A 22,697-nucleotide genomic window follows, 5' to 3' on the forward strand; every position below is an offset into this window, starting at 1 on the left:
ATTGTATAATAATGTGTCAAAGGCCAAGATCCTGTTCAGTACCTTCTCATTTTATTCAGTTTAGCGTTTTTGTTGTTAATGTTGTTCATTTCCTCTCCACATCTGCTTAGCCACTATTTGTGCCTATTTTAGAGTTGGTTATTTTGATTAAAGCTGCATGGTTCTCTGTATCAGAAAGATAAGGTATTTGCTATGATTTTAATTAGGAATCTCCTCCAAATCCATCATATATCTGACTTAGTTTCATTTGTATGTTTCCAGCCTACTCAAGGGCAATATGTGAAGCAAGTCGATATCATGCGTGTAATTGACTGATTGCTGTTAATTTGAAATATGTGAATTTGAGAACTGCCTTTATATATATATTCATTAACATGCCATCCTTCACTCGAAATGATCAAGCTCTTGGCATTTCACTAATAGGATATTTGTTTTATGTTGTTTTTTAGTGGTCATGATGAATTTGGGCTGATCAATCCTACACTCTGCTGTCTGTTTTTTCTTGTGACTAATGGGCTATATCTGGCATGGCAGGCTTATAGATATTATCCTCTGCCTTAAAGGAACACAAAAATGGCAACAAGATTATGATGTTGGGTTTATTTTCTAGGCCAAAGAATCATAAATATGTTATAAAACTATTACCTGGTCAAAAGTTAGAATACCAGAATTACCTAGTTAATGATTGGGTAACTTTAACCGAAACAAAGATTGAATTTACATAAACTTTACTGTCATTCTGTATACTATCAGTATTACAGAAAGTAACTTGCAATTAATGACATCAAATTAAAATGCCAATAAAATGAGGGCTAATGCGGAAACATAACAGTTTGGTAAAATGTAATATTGTTTGTAGTGGTTATGAAGCTATTGTCTCTCAGCTTCAACACTCTTTTGTCTCTCCCTCTTCTACACCCTTTTTTTTTTTTTTTTTTTTTTTGTAAGCTAGGGCTTCAATTCTCCTCTATCAAGAGAAACATACAAGGAAGAGGGTATGGTAGAAAAAGAACTTTCCCTTTTCCTTTTGCTTATTGGCTCTACTAGCATAGTAATGTCCCTTTACCCCTGCAGCTGTTCCTTGCCATCTCCTGCTTCCCTGGGTGCTCCAAAACCAACGCAGTCAACTCTCTTAGCCAAGTAGAACCTGCTTCCCAAAGGAATAGACACTGATCTGTGTCTAGGAGGCCCTCCTCCTCTAAGATTCTAGATTCTAGCATAACCTTTGTTTCTCCATCTGGATGGGTAACATTTCTTTCCTGTAGTTATTGCTACTTTGTGGTTTTAGTATTTTTTTTAATCCTCCAAACATCTGTTCATTCAGTCTTCTATCATAGTAAATTCTGTTAAAAGATATAGTAATGAGTTTCTATTTTCCTGATCCTTCTGGTAGACCATCATAAGAGAAAGTTAAGTTTCCTGGATATTAGCTTATTTTAACTGAAAAAAAATGAATGAAAGTTTTAAATTCATAGTATACCTTTGAAATATCAACCAATAGTTAACTCTTGTTGTCTGTTTAGACCAATTACTTCTTATGTTACAGGATTTTATAAAAGGAAAAACTTGAGATCTACATAAGGTCTGAGAATTTAAATGACTATGGTAGGTTCTGACATTGTCTTTATTTTTATTTGCTCTGTCAGCTTCAGGAAAACTGTCCTCACCCCCAAATACACAAAAAGCTACATGATTCTGGTTTGCTAATCACAGAACCACATTTTCATAATTTCAGAAGTAGACAAGTCAGATCCCTTTTTCTAAAAGGTTAATCATGAGTGCAGACACAGAAATAATTTGGGTTGAATCATTCAATGGCAATGTGTAAGACATCATGCATGCATTTCAGCATTTAATATCTATGGTTATTGTTCATAGGCCTGATTCTTTCCTTCTTCCTTCTGTCCTGGGAGCTACCAATTTTTTTTTTTTAAGTAAATAATGATTGATTTCTTAATAACAGTTCTGCTTAGATTTTGCTTTATAAATGTCTGCTTTCCATGTACATTTCTCAGCCACCTTCTTTAATTAACTAGGAAGGGGCGCCTGGGTGGCTTAGTCAGTTAAGCGTTCGATTTTCGCTTAGGTCACGATCTTGCGGTACGTGGGTTCGAGCCCCGCATAGGGCTCTGTGCTCTCAGCTAGCTCAGAGCCTGTATCCTGTTTCAGATTCTGTGTCTCCCTCTCTCTCTGACCCTCCCCTGCTCAGGCTGTCTCTCTCTCCTAGAAATAAATAAAACACTGAAAAAAAATTTAAAAAAATAATTAACTAGGAAAAGATTTATCTTAATTTCTTTAAAACATACAATTAGAGAGTCATATCTGCTATAATATCTTTATGAATTCACATAATATTTTTATAAAATATTTAAATATAAATCTTAGTAATATCATTGGCACTCTTAATTGCTTAAGTGTAGTGTAATTCTATTTAGGAAGTTGGCCTGGATAATATTTTTGAAACTTATTTATATAAAAATAACAAAATACATTATATAGAACTAAAATTTATTTTTTAAAAGATCTTCTTTTTAAGTAGTTTCTATACCCAACATGGGGCTTGAACTCTGAGATTAAGAGTCTCATGTTAACGACTGAGCCAGCCAGGTGCCCTTTGGAATCAAAATTTAAATTGTGGTTTAAATTCTCTTACTTCATTGATATCCACAGAATTTACTGGTGTCCCACTAACTTTCTTTATTTCTGAATACATTTATTAAACAGACACTTATTGAATTTTTCACATATGCTAGGGCCTGTAACATATATTAAGGATAAAGAGTTAAAAAGAACTCTGTTATCAAGAAAATTCCATTTTAGTGGAAGAGATGGACAACTACAGAAGTACTATGCAACGTAATAAAATCTATTATGATACTACGTACAGGATGCTATAGACATAGATGAGTGGCATCTAGTAAGCCTAGGATGAATAGTATCAGTCACAATATCCATTATAAACAGATAACATTTTATTTAATTGAAACTCGATTTCTCTGAATTAGAGTAATCGTAACTCTTGCTTTACGGCACATTCTCATTTTTAGCCCACGAATTACCCAGTTATGATGCATATATGGATGGACAGATAAATAGAGATAGAGAAACATAAAGAGGTGGAGAGAAAGAAAAGGGAAGAGGAGATAGAGAATATTTTTAGTCTGAGAATTTAAAAAATGTGTTATGAATTTATAACAACTTAGAACTGAAAAGTTTAGGCTCTAGCTTTGGGACTTAGAGCAAGATACTTACAAACTAATAATAGAAGCTAATTTAAAGAGTTCTTGTGAGAATCGAATGAGATAATTTACTTAAAACCATAATCCATTATCTCAGCAGCCAGACTTAATCATGGTGTAGTATTTGTGGTCTTCTGTCTTCTCTGTTCCCAAACATATTAAGTGAAAACTAAGTTTCCTTTTGGTGTTCTAGTTCTCAGAGCGCATTACCAGAAAAGGTGCAAAAATGTAATTAGTGATTTTGGTATATATGAAAACCCAATGTTCATCTCAGTTCTTGGCTAAGATAGCTTCCCCAAATCTATTTTCTATTGGTTGTACACCGTTGCCCTCTACCTTTCTCTTTTGCATTTTCCTTTGCACTCTTTCTATTTCTCTCCTCTTTCAGTCATCAGCAATTCTCAATAATCCAAGGCCCCACTTATTCAGAGCATTCTTCTTGCAATGAAATGCCCTAATCTTAAATTATTCCTCTACTCTCTTCCTATTAGCATTGTAGAGAGAAAGAACAAGAATGAACGCGTGTGTGTGTGTGTGTGTGTGTGTGTGTGTGTGTGTGTTGAGGCACAGAACTACATTTCCAAGTGTTGGGTAAGGCACTATTGAAAAGGTGCCCTCAAATATTGTCGGTGATAGAGTGAACTTATTCAAACTTGTAGAATGCTATTTGCTAATATACATCAAAAATCTTAATTAGTTCAATTAATATTTATCATCAACAAAGAAATGTCCTAGATGTGGTGAAATAGGTAAAAACAAGAGTGACAAAACTCTGGCTTTTCCCAAGTGACATTGCATTGAAGTTGAAAAAAATAAATGATTAAAAAACTAATTGGATGGTAATAAGATCTATAAAGAAAAATAAAACAGGACAAGGTAAGGTCGAATATTAGGATAGAGAGTGGCATGTTACAAATGAGAGCATCTCAAATAAGTATCAGATGAGCAGAGACCTGAAAGGAGGGAGGGAATGGACCACCTTGCTATGTGGGGGAAAAGCAATTCCAGGGAGATGGAATAGTGTTTGAAAAGAACCTAGAGAAAGATCATGTTTGACATCTTTGAAGTAAAACAAGGAGGCCAATGTGGGTGGCAATGTGTTGGGAGACAGAGGAAGATCAGAGATGTGGAATAGCCAGATCAGGTAGGGCTTTATAAGACATAGTAAGGACTTTTATTCAGTGAAATGAACAGTCATTAGTATATTTTGAACTGGACAGACATGACACAACCTATATTTTAACTGTATCCTTCTAGTTGCTACATGCATGATGCAAGAGGGGAAGGGTAGAATAATCTATGAAGCTGGTCCAAATATGGTTGCAGTAGCACAAGTATTAAGAACTATGTGTGTTTTGGACACATTTCACGGAAATAGGATATGCTACTGCAATGAATGTACATTTTCAGGTGAAATGAGAATCCTGAAATGATTCAAGATTTTAATTTTGCTCATCAACTGGAAGAACAGAGGAGCCACTGATTGAAATGAAGATAAAGCCTGGAGGATAATTTTTATTAGGAGGATATGTTTTTCATTTTTTGCATGTTTCGAGTTTTAGATCCTTATTATGTTTGGAGACATCATTAGTTGGACCTCGAATTTCAGAGTTTAGAAGAGATACCTGGTTAGAGCCGCATAGTCAAGAGTTTTCCATGTATAGTACTTAAAACCATAAGGAAGATGTGAAATTACCTAGGGACTATGTAGAGAGAGTCTGAAAATTCTGTTTATGTTCTTTGAATCAGAAATTACACTTTTGAAGAGTTGTCCTAACGTTATAATCACACAACAAACTCTGCTTCCTCTAAGAGGCTATCATCACAAGTTGTCTACTTTACTAAAAGAGTAAGAAAAAATTTAAACATTTTTTTATGTATCGATTTTGGTAAAGCTATAAAATTAAATTAAAAACTTGTTTACAAATAATCCTTAATGATATGCATATATGTAGATCTGTTAAGATACATCACTATTCTTTTTTTTTTTTACGTTTATTCATTTTGAGGGATAGAGGGAGGGGCTGAGAGAGAGGAGGTCAGAATCACAAACAGGCTCTGTGCTGTCAACAAGGAGCCTAACATGAAGCCTAACTTGTGGAACTAGTCTCCCAAACCATGAGATCATGACCTGAGCTGAGATCAAGAGTCGAATGCTTATCTGACTGAGCCACCCAAGTGCCCCATTCTTACATTTCTAAAAAGAAATTGGTATTACACAGAATTACTGAGTTTTAAGCATTATGTATTAGTTTGTGTTCCTTTACATTGGATAATTGCTCCCAATTTCACATTAAATTTAAGCTGATTCTTGATACAGATATCCCCAGAGCTGTTCTCAGAAGGACTTAAATTTTTATCTCCTATCTGTCTCCTCTTGAGAAATACTAATCCTTGACTCTATGGGAGAGAAGTCAGATGTTTTCATTGTATAAACCTTAAATAATAAAAATTATTTAAAATTCATTAAATAATGCTGAGTTATCTTGAAACTGAGACACCTTGAATATTCACAGGGGTGGACAACTTTTCAAATACCTCATTCTCTTCTTTAGATACCATCAGAGAAGAGTGGGCTCATTTGAGGAAGAGTATTGCTAACATGTAATCTGAATATAAAAGTGAAGCATATTATGTATCTTATCTGTTGTGAAAACTTAAAAAAAAAGCTAAGCATTAAAATCATCATAGAAGGGGCACAGGAGGCTTGGAGAATAGTATTGGATATTTGGTAACTCGTAAAGTTATACATATTGAAGCAGATTTGATTTTCTCTATTTCTAGTTGACGGGCCAAATCATGACCTCAGATGTAAGCGAAACATATTTTTTCTATGATGAAACTGAGGAAAATGATGACTTTGGATGATTTCTATAAATGAAATGATCTAAAACACATGCCGTATTAATTCTAAGGAAATTATCACTTGTGTCAGCAAGCACCTTATGTTTTGATACTGAACTGTCCTTAGAAATCTCAGGGTGCCTTCTGTGTATAAATCAACTTATGATAGCAATAATACATGGTTTTGATGGATAAAAAAGGTGAAGCCCAGATGGATTAAGTAGCTAATGTTTTATTATCCAGACATACACATTTATTCTATACCTTTATTTCTCCCCATTACACAAATTTGGAGGCTTAAGATCAGAAGCCACTTTGGGACTCAAATGCTATATTTTATATCTTAGGAAAGTGAGACATTTAAAAAGTTAACAGTTAATTTCTTATTACTTTAAAATAAACATTGAAAAAATCCCACTCACCCACGTTGAAATGCTTTCTATAATCTGACAGTTTGGAAAAATGTTTTATAAAATTTTTTTACAATATGCTACTTTCTTTGATAACTTTGTCATTTTCCAAATGTGTTTAGCCTTGCACTCATATTCTAAAGAAGCTGTCACACAAAGATATCCCTTGTACAAATCTAAGTAATGAACAAAGAGTCATATGGGCAACTTCATAAAACTTTCTTGTTAAAGTTGCAAGATTTCTCCACATAGTCCCCTTAAATCAGCCCAAATGATTATGGGACTGTTGTCAAATAAGTTATTCTGCAATTAAGAAGAAAGTATTTTTTAACTATTTACATTAATGAAAGAATTGATAATATATAGTATTGTCATAAATCATGGAAATTTATAAGCTTGATCAATGTTTCACTCTTTAGTGAATATTTTTATTTTTTCCACTAAGAGTTTATCAGAAAAATAACAAAGTTGATTGATTTTAATTCATAAGTACTTATTTCTTCTATAATACTTGAAGTGCTAACACATATCAACAAGTTCACAAGACCAATAGATTTAAAAAACTATACTAAAACTCAAAAATATACCAGCTTCTGTTTTATAACAAGCAGACAGGATAAAGAACTGAGCAGGTAAATGGACAACAGAGCAAACCATCTTCAAAGACCTTGTGTTCACCACATCAATTCCCTTCATATTCTGATCCATTGAACTTAAAATTAGCAAGTGGAGTAGTGAAGAAACTTCCCAGGAAAACGTTGGTATAAAAACATCAAATTGTATACTTTAATTAGACTATAATTTTTCTTTGAGGGGGAATACTGTCATCTTTGCCAAAGAAGGAAGCATTTTTATGCCAAAGTTAATATGACAGTCCTGAAACTTGAACTTATCCATTTAGTGGAAAGCTTGCAGGAAGTGACAGACTTAAACATCTTGCTGCTTAACTTTGGTATGTCTATAATATTTGGGCAAAATTCTCATTATTTCTTTTATGAATTTGAAAAAGCACTTATTTATTTTTATGTTTTGGAAGTTGAAATGTGTTCCTGAATGTGAGAAATCCCTTTTACTTCACCATATGCCATCTTGTCTTTTTGACACTCCAAGCCTGGAAATATCTCAAATGTGCAGACTTCTGATTTCCAAATTATCTACTGCCAAGAAGGGAAGTGGGTATCTGAAACTCAGCCACAGACCTTGGCAAATTTCAAATTCAGAATAAAACTTAACTTTAAAATTGTGCTCAAAAGTTGAAAGGGATTTTTTATGTCTAATTTGTGTTCTATTCCTATTGCAGAAGTGAGTGAAAATTATTATACCCTGGTTTAAAAGGCTTCTTTTTCCTCCTTGGGCAGTTTTGAAGGATTAAGAAGTGGATTAAAGTTTCTATTCTTTTGTATTTAAATTTGACAGTGTAAAGAGTGACAAATTCCTACTAACTAAGTAGAAATGTTGCTGAAAAAAGCATATCATTTGGGATTCTTTTAACAGTGACTATCACTAGATTTTTAAAGGTATCTGAGCAAATATCTAGTCTATGGAAAGTGGCTTGTCCGGCAGTACAAGAAATATCTGTTTTTGTTTGGTGCACCCCTAAACTGAGAAGTAAATGGTGATTTTGCTATGTCATTTATTAAATTTGTGTCATTGCTGGGAAAAGTGTGCTCTAATTAAAACACAAAGAAATTCAGTAACTTTAAATATTTCGCTACCAGCAAATATATTTTTGGACCAGTTATAAATAATGTTGTATCACAGAGTCATGGAGTTTATAATTGAACAGAAACAATGAGATATTTAGTTTGCAGATTGGGGGGAAATTTTTATATAGTTCTATTCATTTAGGAGATAGTTTAAGTATGTTAAACTCTTTTAAGTTAACTTTTTAACTTCTTCTGTTAAAAAGATTTGAATTCTAGAAATGACAGAGCATGATAATTTAAATCCCTCTTGATATAATAACATAAAACATGGAGCTGAGCTTACCGAAAAGAAAGAGAAATCTTCATGTATCAAAAAACAGAATTCATAGTTGCTTGGGGTGTGAGAGGTTGCTTGTCTCAGCAATTTGGGGATTGGAGAGAAGAAATTCCCACAGGGACCCAAAGAGTGATGCCTTTATACACAATGATGTGGCAGCTGGAATTGAGACTTCATATGTAAAGCTACACCCTGAAAGTATTATGATTACAATAGAAATCCAGAAAAGGCAAAGTCTGTCTTTAAGAACCAAACAATAATAAGTATTTATGTATGTCTTTGCCGAATTGCCCAAATGAATTTCTTGGGAATTCATTTTCTCTCATAACATTAGGATTAGATTTGTGATACCTAAATTGAGGGAAATTTCTAAAGTCAAAGTTATTCCCCTTCCCAAAAAAACATCTTAAGACCAGTAATATCACTGGAAATTTTGGTAAAAAAACATGAAACTGAACTGGAAGCACATTCATTCAAAATATCATGGATAAGACTAAATTAAATAGAGCAATAATAAATGTAAATGGGAAAACAACTTGCCAAATAAAAGGCAATAATTATGAGATGGATACCAAAAACAATTTTTTAAATACTCTAAGCCATAAAGAAGTAGAAATACAGTTAGGTTATAATATGATATAAATATATATAAAGAGCTAGTATGCTTATAATTTAGCATGCAAAATAAACTTCAAGTGAGAATATATATTTAGGAATTAAAATGATTCCTAATAATAAAAAGGAAAAATAAACCAGGTGCGCCTGGGTGGCTCAGTTGGTTAAGCATTGACTCTTGATTTCAGCTCCTCACGATCATGATCTCATGGTCATGAGATTGAGATCATGAGATTCTCCACACTGAGCCTGGAGCCTACTTGGGATTCTCTCTCTCTTTCTCAATGCCCTTCCCCTGCTTGCACTCCTTTTCTCTCTCTCTCAAAATAAATCAGCTTAAAAAAAGAAAGAAATGAAAGAGAAATAAAAAAAATGAGAAAGGGGGAAGATGGTAGAGTGGGAAGTTGTAAGTTCCACAACTACGTCAATTGAAACCAACTCTGAAAATGACCTGAAGACTGGCAGAACAGGTCTTCCACAGTTAATTCTAGAGAAAAGACTGCATCAAAAAGGGTAGGAGTGGCAGAGATATGGTTGGGAGCCAGTTTCCCAGTGTGACTAACCATAAACTGAAAGATAACACAAGCATGGAGAAGCAAGGGGATTAAGTCCACACGGGGCATGCCAGCCCTGGAGACCATCACTGAGAATATGGGTCCCTGTAATATCTGGCTTGGAAAATCAGGATGGCTTAACTCCAGGTGTTTAGAAAATCAATAGGCTTAACTGCGACAGACCTGGAAGGTGATAGGTAACTGAGTCTCTCTCCTTAAAGAGCCAACCTGCTAAATAAAAATTGGTTTGAGACACAGCACAAAAGCAGTAGTTTGAAAGCACCTGGGGTAAAACTGAAGGAGGTTTATTGACTGATCTTAGAACATGTACTAGAGAAAAATGGAGCTTTCTCAAGGAAGGAAAAAGGTGCTGGTAGGCACCATTTTCTTGTCTCTCTTCAGCATAAATAGCTGGATGCTTGCAAAAACCAGTTCTAACACTCCCCATCTACCTTATGAGCACCACAAATCCCACCCTGGTGTTGCTGGCCAAATCCACCCTACCCAACCTACCTGCCTCAGTAGGCATCCCTTACAAGCAGTTCCTGCCGCCACCATATCTGAAAGGCAGCCCTGACGAGGACTGGTGTCACTCTAATGTGATTCCTACCCTAGGGAGTGGGAAAGATAAACACACACACCCGCACAACCATAATTCCTGCAGCCAGGCCTCTTTGTTGGCTTCACAGGCCTCAAACACTGCAATTAGGTGAATCTGAGGCTATAGCAGAGGCTAATTACAGGCAGCTAGGCTGAGTGCTAGTCCCACCCACCAAATAGGCTGGAGCAGCTGCAGCCTGGCGTCTCAACGGCATGGGGAGGAAACCATGCTCAGTGTTCCCACAGTAGGCAGAGCAGGTCATTGCAGCTAGCTGGGCTGAAGGCCAGCCCATCCTTCAGTGTGAGCATAGCAATTGTGGCTAGCTACAATGGGAGGGTGCATACAACTGATACAGAAGACACACTTGGAGTACCTGATCTGGTAATCAGAGAGGATTATACTATAAGACACCACAAGACCTCTTCCACCTAAGGCCACTACTTTTAAGAACAAGGGATATAGCTGACCTACCTAATACATAGAAACAAACACAGGGTTGGAGAGAGTAAGTAAAACGACATATCCCAAATGAAAGAACAAGACAAAACCACAGAAAAAAGCTAAATGAAATAAAGATAAGCAATGTGCTTGATAACGTTTTCAAAGGAATGGTCATAAAGATACTCATTGAACTTGAGAAAAGAGTAGATAAACTCACTGGAAACTTCAACAGAGAACCATTCAGAGTTAGCAAATTTCCATTTGAAACATACTAGAGGGAACCAACAGCAGTTAAGAAGATGAAGAGTATTTCAGTGATCTAGAGACAGGATAATGGAAAACAACCAAGCTGAACAGCAAACAGAAGAAAAAAAAATGAGAATAGGTTAATATTATTAACCTATTATATTATTATGATACTCTGCAGTATCATCAAGCTTAATAAAATCCACATTATAGAGATTACAGGAAAGTGGGGGGGCGGGGGAGAGGGGGAGGCAGAGAAAACAAACAGGCTTGAAAAATAATAGCCCCAAGCCTTGCTGATCTAAAGAAAGAAACAGGCATCCAGGTCTAAGAAGTACAGACAGCCACTAAGAAGATGAACCCAAGAAGGTCCTCACCAAGACATTTAATTAAAATGATAAATAATAAAGATAAAGACATAATCCTAAAGGCAGCAAGATAAAAGAGAATAATCACATACAAGAGAAACCCCATAAGATTATCAGCTTACTTTTCAGCAGAAATTTTGCAGGCAGAAGGTAGAGGCCTTCATAGTGCTTAAAGGAAAAAATCTACAACCAGGAACACTCTACCTGGCACTGTTATCATTCAGAATTGAAGGAGAGAGAGAGTTTACCAGACAAAAGTTGGAGTTAATCAACAATATGATGCCTATCTATATGCTGCCTGTAAGAGACTCATGATCTCTTACATCCATACTAAAAGTGAAGATATGGAGAAAAAAAAAAGTCCATGCAAATGAAGTAACCTCTCCCCACCAAACTGAGTAGCATTACTTATATCAGAAAAAGTAGACATCAAAACAAAGACCATAGCAAGAGACAAAGAAGGATATTATGTAATGATAAAAGGATTAATTCAAGAAGAGGATATAGCAGTTATAAATATCTCCCCACCCATCACAGAAGCACATAAATGTGTAAAGCAAATATTAACAAAGGCAGAAACTGACAGTAATATAGGAGACTTTTACACCATAGTTACACCAGTCAATAGATCATCTAGACAGAAAGTCAACAAGGAAACAGTGACTTTGAACGACACATTAGACCAGATGAACAGAGCAGATATGTAAAGAACAACCCATTCCCAAATAGCCAAATGTACATTCTGTTCAAGTACACATGGAACATTCTCTACAAGAGATCATATGGTAGCTAACAAAATAAGCCTCAATCAATTTAAGAAGATGAAAATGATATCAAGTATCATTTCCAACCACAATGGTATAAACTAGATATCAATTGCAAGAAAAAAAGAAAACTAATATAACACAAAAACATGGAGGTTAAACAATATGCTACTAAACAAAAAATGAGTATATAATGAAATCAAAAGAGAAATTAAAAAAAAAATACCTTGAGACAAATAAAAATGAAACACAACAGCCCCAAATCTTGGGATGGAGCAAAAGCAATTCTAAGAGGGACATTTATAGTGATACAAGCCCACCTCAAAAAATAAGAAAAATCTCAACCCTTCTAACCTTATATCTAAATAAAGTAGAAAAAGAACAACGCCCAAGGTTAGTAGAAGGAAGGAAATAGTATTAAAGCAGAAATACATGAAATAAAGACTAAAAAACAAAATAAAAAAGATCAATGAAAACAAGAATTGGTTCTTTGAAAGCAAAACTGATAAGACATAGCCAGAATTATTCAAAAAAAAACCTCAAACTCAGATGGAGCAGAGATAACAACAAACATTATATAAATATAAATAGTTATGAGAGAATACTATGAAATATTGTATGCCAAAAAATTGGACAACTAGAACAAATGGTTGAATTCTTCCAAAACTGAATCAGAAGGAAATAGAAAATTTGAACCAACTTATTGTGAGTATAAAATTGAATTGGTAATCAAAAACCTCTCAACAAACAAAAGTCAAGGATCACATGTCCTCCTAGGTAAATTCCACCAAATATTTAGAGAAAAATTAGTACCCATTCTCCTCAAACTGCTCCAAAAAATAGAAGATGAAGGAAAACTTCCAAATTCAACCAGGCTATCATTACACAGATACAAAAACCAGATAAGATACTATAATAAAAAGAAAAGTGTGGGCCAATATGCTTGATGAACATAGATACAAAAAGCTTCAACAAAAATATTAGCAAAACGAGTTCAACAATACAATGAAAAAATCGTTTATAACAGTCAACTGGGATTTATTTCAAGGATGCAAGAATGGTTCAGTATTCACAAGTTAACCAATGTGATACATCACATCAAGAAAAGGAAGAATAAAAACGATGTAGTCATCTAAATAGATGCAGAAAAAACACTTGACAAAATATAACACCCATTCATGATTAAAATCTCTCAACAAAGTGGTCTTAGGTAGAATATACTTGAACATAATAAAAGCCATATATACAAACCTATGGCTAACATCATGCTCAGTGGTAAAATCTGAAAGTTTTTCCTCTAAGATTAGGAATAAGACAAAAATGCCATCTCACCACTTTTATTCAACATACTCCTGGAAGTCCTAGCCACAGCAGTCAGACAAGAAAAATAAATAAAAGGCACCCAAATTGATAAAGAAGTAGTAAAATGGTCATTATTTGCTGATGACATGATACTATATATAGAAAACCCTAAAGATTTCACTAAAATACTATTAGAACTAATAAATTCAGTAAATTTGTAGGATACAAAATAAATACACAGACATCTGTTTGTCACATTTTTATATATCAATAATGAAGTACCAGGAAGAGATATTAATAAAAACAATGTCATTCACAATTATAGCAAAAAGATCAAAATGCCTAGGAATAAATTTAAAGTTATTTAAAATGTAAATAAATTTTACTTAGGAGGTGAAAGACCTGTAATTTGAAAAGTATAGAATATTGTTGAAAAAGACAACACAAATGGAAAAATATTCCATGCTCATGGATTGGAAGAATTAATATTGTTAAAATGTCTATATTTCCAAATAATCTACAGATTCAGTGTAATTCCTATTGAAATACCAATAGAATTGTTCACAGAACTAGAACAAATAATCCTAAAATTCATATGGAACCACAAAAAAACCTCCAATAGACAAACTTGAGAAAGAAGTATCAAGTATTAAGGAGGTATCACAATCCTAGATTTTAAGATACACTACAAAGTTGTAGTAATCAAAACACTATGTTACTGGCACAAAAAATTACATAAATCAATGGGAGCCCAGAAATTAATCTCCCTGCATGGTCAATTAATTTCCACAAAGAAAGCAAGAACATACAATGGGGAAGACAGTCTCTTTAATAAACAGTGTTAGGAAAATTGGGCAGCTACATGTAAAAGAATGAAATTGTATCACTTTCCTACACCGTACACATAAACTAAACATAAGTGGAAGGCCTATATTGGAAACCATAAAACTCCTGGAAGAAAACCTAGGCAGAAATCTCTAATACCAACCTTAGCAACATTTATGGGTATGTCTCCTTAGGCAAAGGAAACAAAAGCAAAAATAAACTATTGGGTCTACACCAAAATGAAAAGCTTTTGTACAGCGAAAGAAACCACCAACAAAATGAACAGGCAACCTACTGAATATGAGAAGATATTTGCAAATGCTATATTGAATAATAGGTTAATATCCAAAATATATAGATGATTTACACAACTCAACACCAACAGAACAAACAATTGATTAAAAAATGGGCAAAGGAGCTGTAAAAAAAAAAACATTTTGCAAAGAAAACATACAAATGGTCAACATACATGGAAAGATAAATGCTCAACATCACTATGCATCAGGGAAGTGCAAATTAAAACCCCAATGAGATTCATCTTGTACCAGTAAGAATGACTAGTATCAAAAAGACAATTTTTTTTTAAAGACAAATAACAAGTGTTGGCAAGCCTGTGGAGAAAATTTTGTATACAAAGGAGAGAACCCTTGTATACTACAAGGGTGGGGAATGTAAATTGATGTAACCACTGAGGAAAATAGCATGGCTTTTCCTCCATACAGCCCAATGATTCCACTATTGGATATTTACCAAAAACAAAAAAAGCTAATTTGAAAAGATACCTATCTATAACAGAATTTGTCGATGCTCTCTGAATGGCACATATCCAAATGTTGGCTTTTTCAAGAGGCTCATGTGTTTTAAGAATGTTTATTTATTTGATGGGAGAAATTCTTTTACAACACATACATATCAAGTCATTATGTTGTGCACTTTAAATATCTTATAATTTTATTTGACAATTATATCTCAATAAAGTTGAAGAAATAAATAATCAAATAAAAATTAAAAACCTTTATTTATGCATGGTGGAAACTAATCACAGCCAACATAGATAAATGAAAAGGAATATTTCTAAGGAAACAAGCCAGAATTAAACTGGTAGAAGGGAGACCTGGGCATATCAAGCACAGGACCAAGAACTAAAAAGATACTGAGCACAAAGTTACTTTTTAACTTCTATGTCCCTATTTTTCCATATATGCTGAGTGCAAATCAGCTTTTCGGCATCCTTAATCCAGATAAAGGAATATAGTTTCTGAGTTCACTTGTAATTTTAAACAGCGACATATTAAATTGATATCCCAATTCCAAATCCCCAGAGGATAGCATTTGTTTGAGCCTCTTCAGGTCAGATACCTACCACTGGTCCTCGTAAACTCTCAGTGCCTTTAAGTTTCACCTCTGGAAATGGAAGGAGCCATTCCAGTGAAGTAGATATGATTTTGGATCCATCTCAAAAATGCTTAAATTATTCCTTTTTTTTGTTTGTTTTATTTATTTCAGAGAGAGAGAGAGGGAGAGACAGCATGAGCAAGGGAGGGTCAAAGAGAGAGGGAGACACAGAATCTGAAACAGGCTCCAGGCTCTGAGCTGTCAGCACAGAGCCCGACGCAGGGCTTGAACCCACGAACCCTGAAATCATGACCTGAGCCGAAGTCAGACGCCTAACTGACTGAGCCACCCAGGCGCCCCCCCCCACCTTTTTAAATGTTTTATATATTTCTGAGAGAGAGAGAGAGACAGCATGAGCAAGGGAGGGTAGGAGGGAGAGGGAGACACAGAATCTGAAACAGGCCCAGGCTCTGAGCTAGCTGTCAGCACAGAGCCGGACTCGAGGCTTGAACACATGAACCGTAAAATCATGACCTGAGCCGAAGTCGGACGCCTAACCGACTGAGCCACCCAGTCAAGGGACTGGAGGTTCTAATAAGATCAAAGTACAATTGCTGAGGGTGTATGGGATTGAAAATCCTGGGAGCTGGGGTACCTGGGCAGCTCAGTCCATTAAGCATCCAACACTTGATTTCAGCACAGGTAATTATCTCCAGGTTTGTGATTTCAAACCCTATGTTGGGCTCTGTCTGATAGTGCAGAGCTTGTTTGATATTCTCTCTCTCTCTCTCTCTCTCTCTCTCTCTCTCTCCCCCCCTCCCTCCTTCCCTACCTCCCTTTTTATCTCTCTGTCTCTGCTCCTTCCACATATGTCCATGCTCACACATGAGCTCGCTCGCTCTCTCTCTCAATAAATAAACTTTAAAAAAAAATTAAAAAGGACAAGAGGTGATAGTGTTAGAAGTGAAATTTAAGATTTCAAAGTGAAATATTTACCATTGACGTCAAGGTTCATAGTGCCCTTGTCAGGTGTTTCTGAAATGCAGTGACTGTGAAGTTCTCAGGAATTGAGAAAATAGTGTAATTTTTTAAAACATCAGTTTTGTTTTCCTGTTTTTTTTTTTTTTTCAATTTGAACATATGCTTGCTAACAATAGGACCTACATGTCAGCATTTTAAATGCTAATAGAAGGTAACACTAGTAGTAAAACGTCCGATTCTGGAACCTCATCCTTTAGACTTCAAGTCTCTGTAATCTTTCACTTACATCCTTTGACCAGACAAATATAATCAAGCTGGACGGCTAACAATGGAACAACTGAAATAATAATTCTTCTAATGATTTGTCTGAAATTCTAAAAATAATGAAGTTTTAGATATTTATGAAGCCAGTTGAGAGAGAAATGATTCAGAACAGTGGAAAGCATTATTCAAGACCATCTCTAATAAACATTACCAATTTCTTTAAAATCTCTAAAAACCACTTAGTCTTCGTCTCTACTTATAAACTCTGAAATCTTTAGTACACACACCATTTCATACGTATTATTTACTTTCACTATGGTCAAATCAAGGACATTACTTTTCACTCTCATTTATAATTTTATTTTACACAAGTTAAAAATACCCATAAGTTAAAAAAAAAAGACAGTTTCATAAAGTAAGCTCAACTCTGTGCTTATCTATTAGTGAAAAGGAACATGCTGAAGCTTCGCTGCAAGTGGTCCTCTGGGATCCATTCTAAGGTACTCTGTTGTACAGGGGAGAAGCAGTCGTTTTTTCTGTTTCTAGTTATAACCTCTCTTAGGCAGCCTCAAAAGATTTACCAAACGCTTTAACAGCTAGTGTTTTAGTGATAGCTCTTGTATTGCAATATTCTGGTAAATTTTAACCAGCATTTAAATGGTCTTCAAATCCCTGTGAAATACTAATATGCTCTTTAGCAGTACACTGCTTTTTTTCAGTATGTATAAACTGTCACTTGCTCTAATGGATTTGTTTGTCAACTTTCTCTTTTGAGCACAATATAATTAAATCAGCCTCACTGAATATGTCTTTTCCCTTTCATTTAGCATATGCCATCTTATTACAGGTCATCTTGACAAAATATTTATTCTGCTTTTCTCTCTCAAAAATACCCCATTTTCCATATTAAAATTATATGGTCACCCTGGTTATTCATATATATATATCTGAATATATATATATATATATACACACACACATATATACATACATACATATTTTTTTCTCACTTTCTTACCCTATCAGAATATCTTCTCCCTATACCCAACCTTTTCTTACCTACTTTTACCTATGTTTGGTTATTAGTGCCACATATCAAAACACTTAAAACAACATCAACGACTGGCGTAAAATATAAACTTTTTGTTATTTTTTAAAAATAGTTCTATGGATTGACCCTCAATTATTTTGTTTTCACATGGGTAGTGAGATAACTGGAGGGTCCAAAATGGCTTTAGTGCCATGGATGGTATTGGGTACTGGATGCTGGGTGAGAGCCCAGCCAAGGCTGTTGCCTGGGCCCTCCATTCTCCTCAGATTCAAAAATAGGAGAAATACACTTCCCTTCTATTAAGGGAAGACATATTGAGAAAAAGCACATGGGATCAGAGATTGTTGTTAATCTTTGGGAACAAAATTTACTGAGACCTACTTAATCAGTGTGGTAGGCAGAATTCTAAAATCTCCGTAAACATCCTAATTCCCCAGTGTACCTGCCCCCTAGAATCCTCTCTCTTTGAGTATAGGCAGAACTTGTGAACTAGATGGCACAGTCATTTCCCTGTTTAGGTTGCATTATAAAACCAAGTTAATGTGATAGTTATTCCTGTGGTTATATTGTGTTATAAACTATTTGGTAAAGCTGGCTGGCGAGAGATTCCTGTTCACTTTGAAGAGGTAAGCTACTATGCTGGAAGAGGCCACACGGCTCACACCTGAGGGTGTCCTCTACCTGTTGAACGAAGTCCCTGGTTAAGATCCAGCCACAAAATGGGAACCTCGATCCTACACCTGAAAGTACAGAATTGAATTGAGCCAACAACTTAGATGACCTTGGAAAAGTACTCCAAGGCTCAGATAAGATTACAGCCTTGACCAACACTTTAATTTCAGTTGGTAGGACCCTGAGCAGAGGACTCAGTTAATCCACACAGACCTTAGATTCAGTGAAACTATGAGATTAAAAAAAAAATCATATTGTTTTTACTCTGCTAAGTATGTGGCCTTTGTTACATAGCATAGAAAAGTTTTACAATAAACGTCTCGGTCCGCTGGGGCTTCTGAAACAATATGTCACAGACTGAGTAGTTTAAACAAGAGAAATGTATTTCTCAAAGTTCTGGAAGCTAAGATCACAGTGCCAGCCAGCATGGCTGGTCTCACAGGGCTCCCTTCCTGGCTTGTAAATGGCCACCTTCTTGCTGTGTCCTCACATGGTAGGGAAACTAAAAAACTCTCTGATGTCTCTTCTTACAAGGGGGATAATTCCATCATGAAGGCCCAATCCTCAAGATTTCATCTAATCTGAACTATCTCCCAAAGACCCCATCTCCAAATACCATTACATTAGGGGTTAGGGCTTCAATATATGAATTTGGGAGGTACAATCAGTCCACAGGAATAAGGGAAAAATTATTGATGTTCTTAATCTTCAGATTCCAGTGCATATCTTCAAATAATAACCTTTAGTCTTTCATAAATTCTCATCCTGAACTGTAATATTATCTTTCTCTAAGAGTCATTACCATTTGCTTTTAGCCCCTCAGAGCAAATTTCTACTATTCTAACATTCCACTCTTCACTCATATTCTTTTTCTCCCTCTCATCTTTTGTTCTTAAATCATATGCTCAGAAAAATTCTCCTGGCTTAATATTGTTGCATTTTTGCTTTCTTCCTCTTGGGGTGGGAGAGGGCGGAGGGAAGGCAGTTATTTTCAACAGTATATATTTGAGAATATTGGTAGATGGAATGGTTATGTTTTCAGCTCTTCTCTGATATTTTGATCTTGTTTTACATCCAGCCTTTAGTAAAAGACCCTACTTCTAAAAAGTGCTTACATTCTTAGCCAAATAATTTTTGCCCCTCCACACTGCTGGTATTAATAATTTTATGTCACTTCCATTTGTATTTTACATTTGACTCCTACTTCCTTCTAAATCTGCCAAATGTTCTGTGTGATAATTGTGTCTACCCAACACTCTCATCTCATAATTTCTTTACACACTCAGTTCTGGCTATCTCCAGCCTTTTACAAATTCACTTTCATGGTCAACCCCTAGCTCTGCACTTTTGAATTTATTCACAATGCCCAATACCCCTATTTTTTGCTTGATACCAACTCTATTTTCCACAGAGCAAGACACTGATGTTGTACTAACATTGTCAAATGTTGCCTACATCTATGTGACCTGAGATGGCTCACTGTAATTGAGTTGGAATTGCATTCCAGCTAATGATAAACAGAAATTGAATGGGGCCTGTCCCCTCCTTGAATGATCAAAATATAGAAATTGAGCTCACCATTTTTTACCATTTCCCATTGTCTGAACATGGTGGCTCTACCAGTTGTAGGAGAGTAAATTCTGTGTGTCTGTCTCTCCAGCTAAAATGTCAGGATTCTCTTATTGAGGGAAGAAGGTTTTTGTGGGGCACTTTTAGTCTGCTACAGTTGGTAATCAAAGGATGCTCTTACATCTTATGGGATCCTGAGGCATTACCTGTTTCCTTACAATGTAACTCAGCAGGTAATAAAGAAAGTGAATTGGTAGCACTGGATTTCCATTACATTGTAAATCTAAAATTGAGAATCATGACTTAACAAATATATATATGAAACTAATGGAGGAATGTCATGTTAGTATTCTTTCAGTGATCCCAGGAGGTGCAGTCAGGGCACTGAGTGAATAAACACATATGCTGCTGCTGTCTTCAGCCTGGGCACGTGTCTGTAATTCTCTAGCTTGTTGTCATCAAAGGAACAGATTATTTAGAGTCAGTTAGACATAACTACTGAAACTCATAAACTCTATCACATAGTCAGTTATTTAGCATCTTTAAATTTATTCTCCTCATCCGTAAAATGGAGCTAATTGTCATTTCAAGGTTGTTAAGAAGATTAGAGATAGTATGGAAAGTGCCCATCAGTGCCTGGCACAGAGAAGACACTCAGTAAATAGTGAATGTTATCATTAGTACTTTACGTGTTGCTTCTTTATTTTAGCATTTTTTTCTAGTGCTTTGTAGCTATTGAGCTTACTATTTCCTAAGACTTCCAAAAATTTCAAACTATCTCAAGTTGACTAAGACAAAAACACTAAACTTTCTGCTTATATTGTGCTCCAGCAAAGAACTAAACCACTTAACTAATACAAATTAATTTCTTTTTGTACATATCTTGATAGCTTTCTTCACTTAATCTATTACAAGCCTCTCACAAGCCAAACCCTTGCTTTCACTTCTGTGCATTTCCAATCCATAGTCCTACCAATCACAGTAGACCATTTTCCTATTACTTTAGGAAGGGCAATATTGAAGTTAAATATGAATATCCACTTAGATGTACACAATAACAACAAATACTTATATAATAACCTTGGTCCTTAACAGCTGGGAACAACATATCTATTCTGGGAAACATGAAGTATCCTGAAGTTTGACCTTATTTTAAATCATATTTTATTGTGAAGAAAAGAAAGAAATAGCAGTACTCAATGCCTACATATGTTTTTATACTTAACAGAGCCTAACTTTAAGAAAAATCATCCTTGGGGCACCTGGCTGGTTTCAGTAGAGCATCTGACTTTTGATCTCAGGGTCATGAGTTTAAGACCCACATTGGGTGTGAAGTCTATGAAGGAAGGAAGGAAGGATCACCCTTTAAATTTTAGTGATAATGTCCTCTGCTGGGAAGAAATAACAGACTTATCAAATACATGAAGGTAGTGTACAGTAGGATTCTTAATCACAATAAGAATTTTTATAATAAATAGAAAACAGAAATGAGCTACCATCATTACATAAAAATACAAAACAACAGAGTATAACCCAGACTGAAAATAACTGACAAATCGACTGTCCTTTAATAACAAATTTCTATGATTTAATTGTATAAAGTAACTACACCAAGAACAAAGAGGCAAATTGATTTTTAAAGGCCATAATATTTCGCTGTAGCTTTATCTTACAAATAGTAGAAAGTATAAGATTGATGATGTTTGCTAATCTTCTATTAATCTTAGAGAAATAAAAGTACACATTGTTATTCATCAAATAACAACAGGAGATTAATCTGAGTAAGTTTGAGGGAGCAGTTAAGATTCACAAAATCTGAAACATAACTTTAATGATCTTTTGTTTACTATGAGAAACAAGACCAATGAAAATGGAAAACTTTGGCTGAGTCTCATCAAGGTTCTGTACTGTAAAATATTAGCAAATTCAGTATGTTCAGCAAATTAAAGTCATTTATATCTGAAGATTTATTTCTCCAACAAGTTTATTAGAATGCACTCCTCTGAGTATAATGAAAAATAGTTGGATTTCATTCCTGGTATGGAAACTGAATATCTATGAATATTCTTTCACCTGTTTTCAGATATTAAATGCATGTGTTTGGGAGAAGGAAGAGAGAGAAAAGAGAAATCGATCAGTTTGCTGAGTTAAAATAATAAAATTATATAAGCAAAAGATACTAACAGATATTCTATATGTCACCTAAATATGAGTATACTAATTTAGATCTTATGTTTTTACTATAAATTCTAATAATTATCATGCCATAATATTAAGAATAATTCAAATGATTTATCTTTTTTAAAGCATATACATTTTTTCTCTGTGTATTAGAGTTTTGAGATCAGAGTCTGAAACTTTATATCAAATGATGCTATTACTGAAAGTATTTTGGTAAGTATTTGTTTTGTGTATTTTCATGGAATGAATTTGTTAGATAACAGATAGCCTCCATATCAAGGCTCAAACTCACTCACACTTGTGGAGTCTGCAATGTGAGGGAAGTCCTTGTTTGTCAAATCCCATCTACTCATCAGGAAATTGTTCTGACATTTCCATAAATATCCTACATTTAAATGTTCTCTACTTTAAAGACAAATTATCTATATGCATTTTTAGGAAAATAATATATA

The sequence above is a fragment of the Hyaena hyaena genome, unplaced genomic scaffold (assembly GCF_003009895.1).
Source record: "Hyaena hyaena isolate Hyena2069 unplaced genomic scaffold, ASM300989v1 scaffold_706, whole genome shotgun sequence".
NCBI lineage: Eukaryota > Metazoa > Chordata > Mammalia > Carnivora > Hyaenidae > Hyaena > Hyaena hyaena.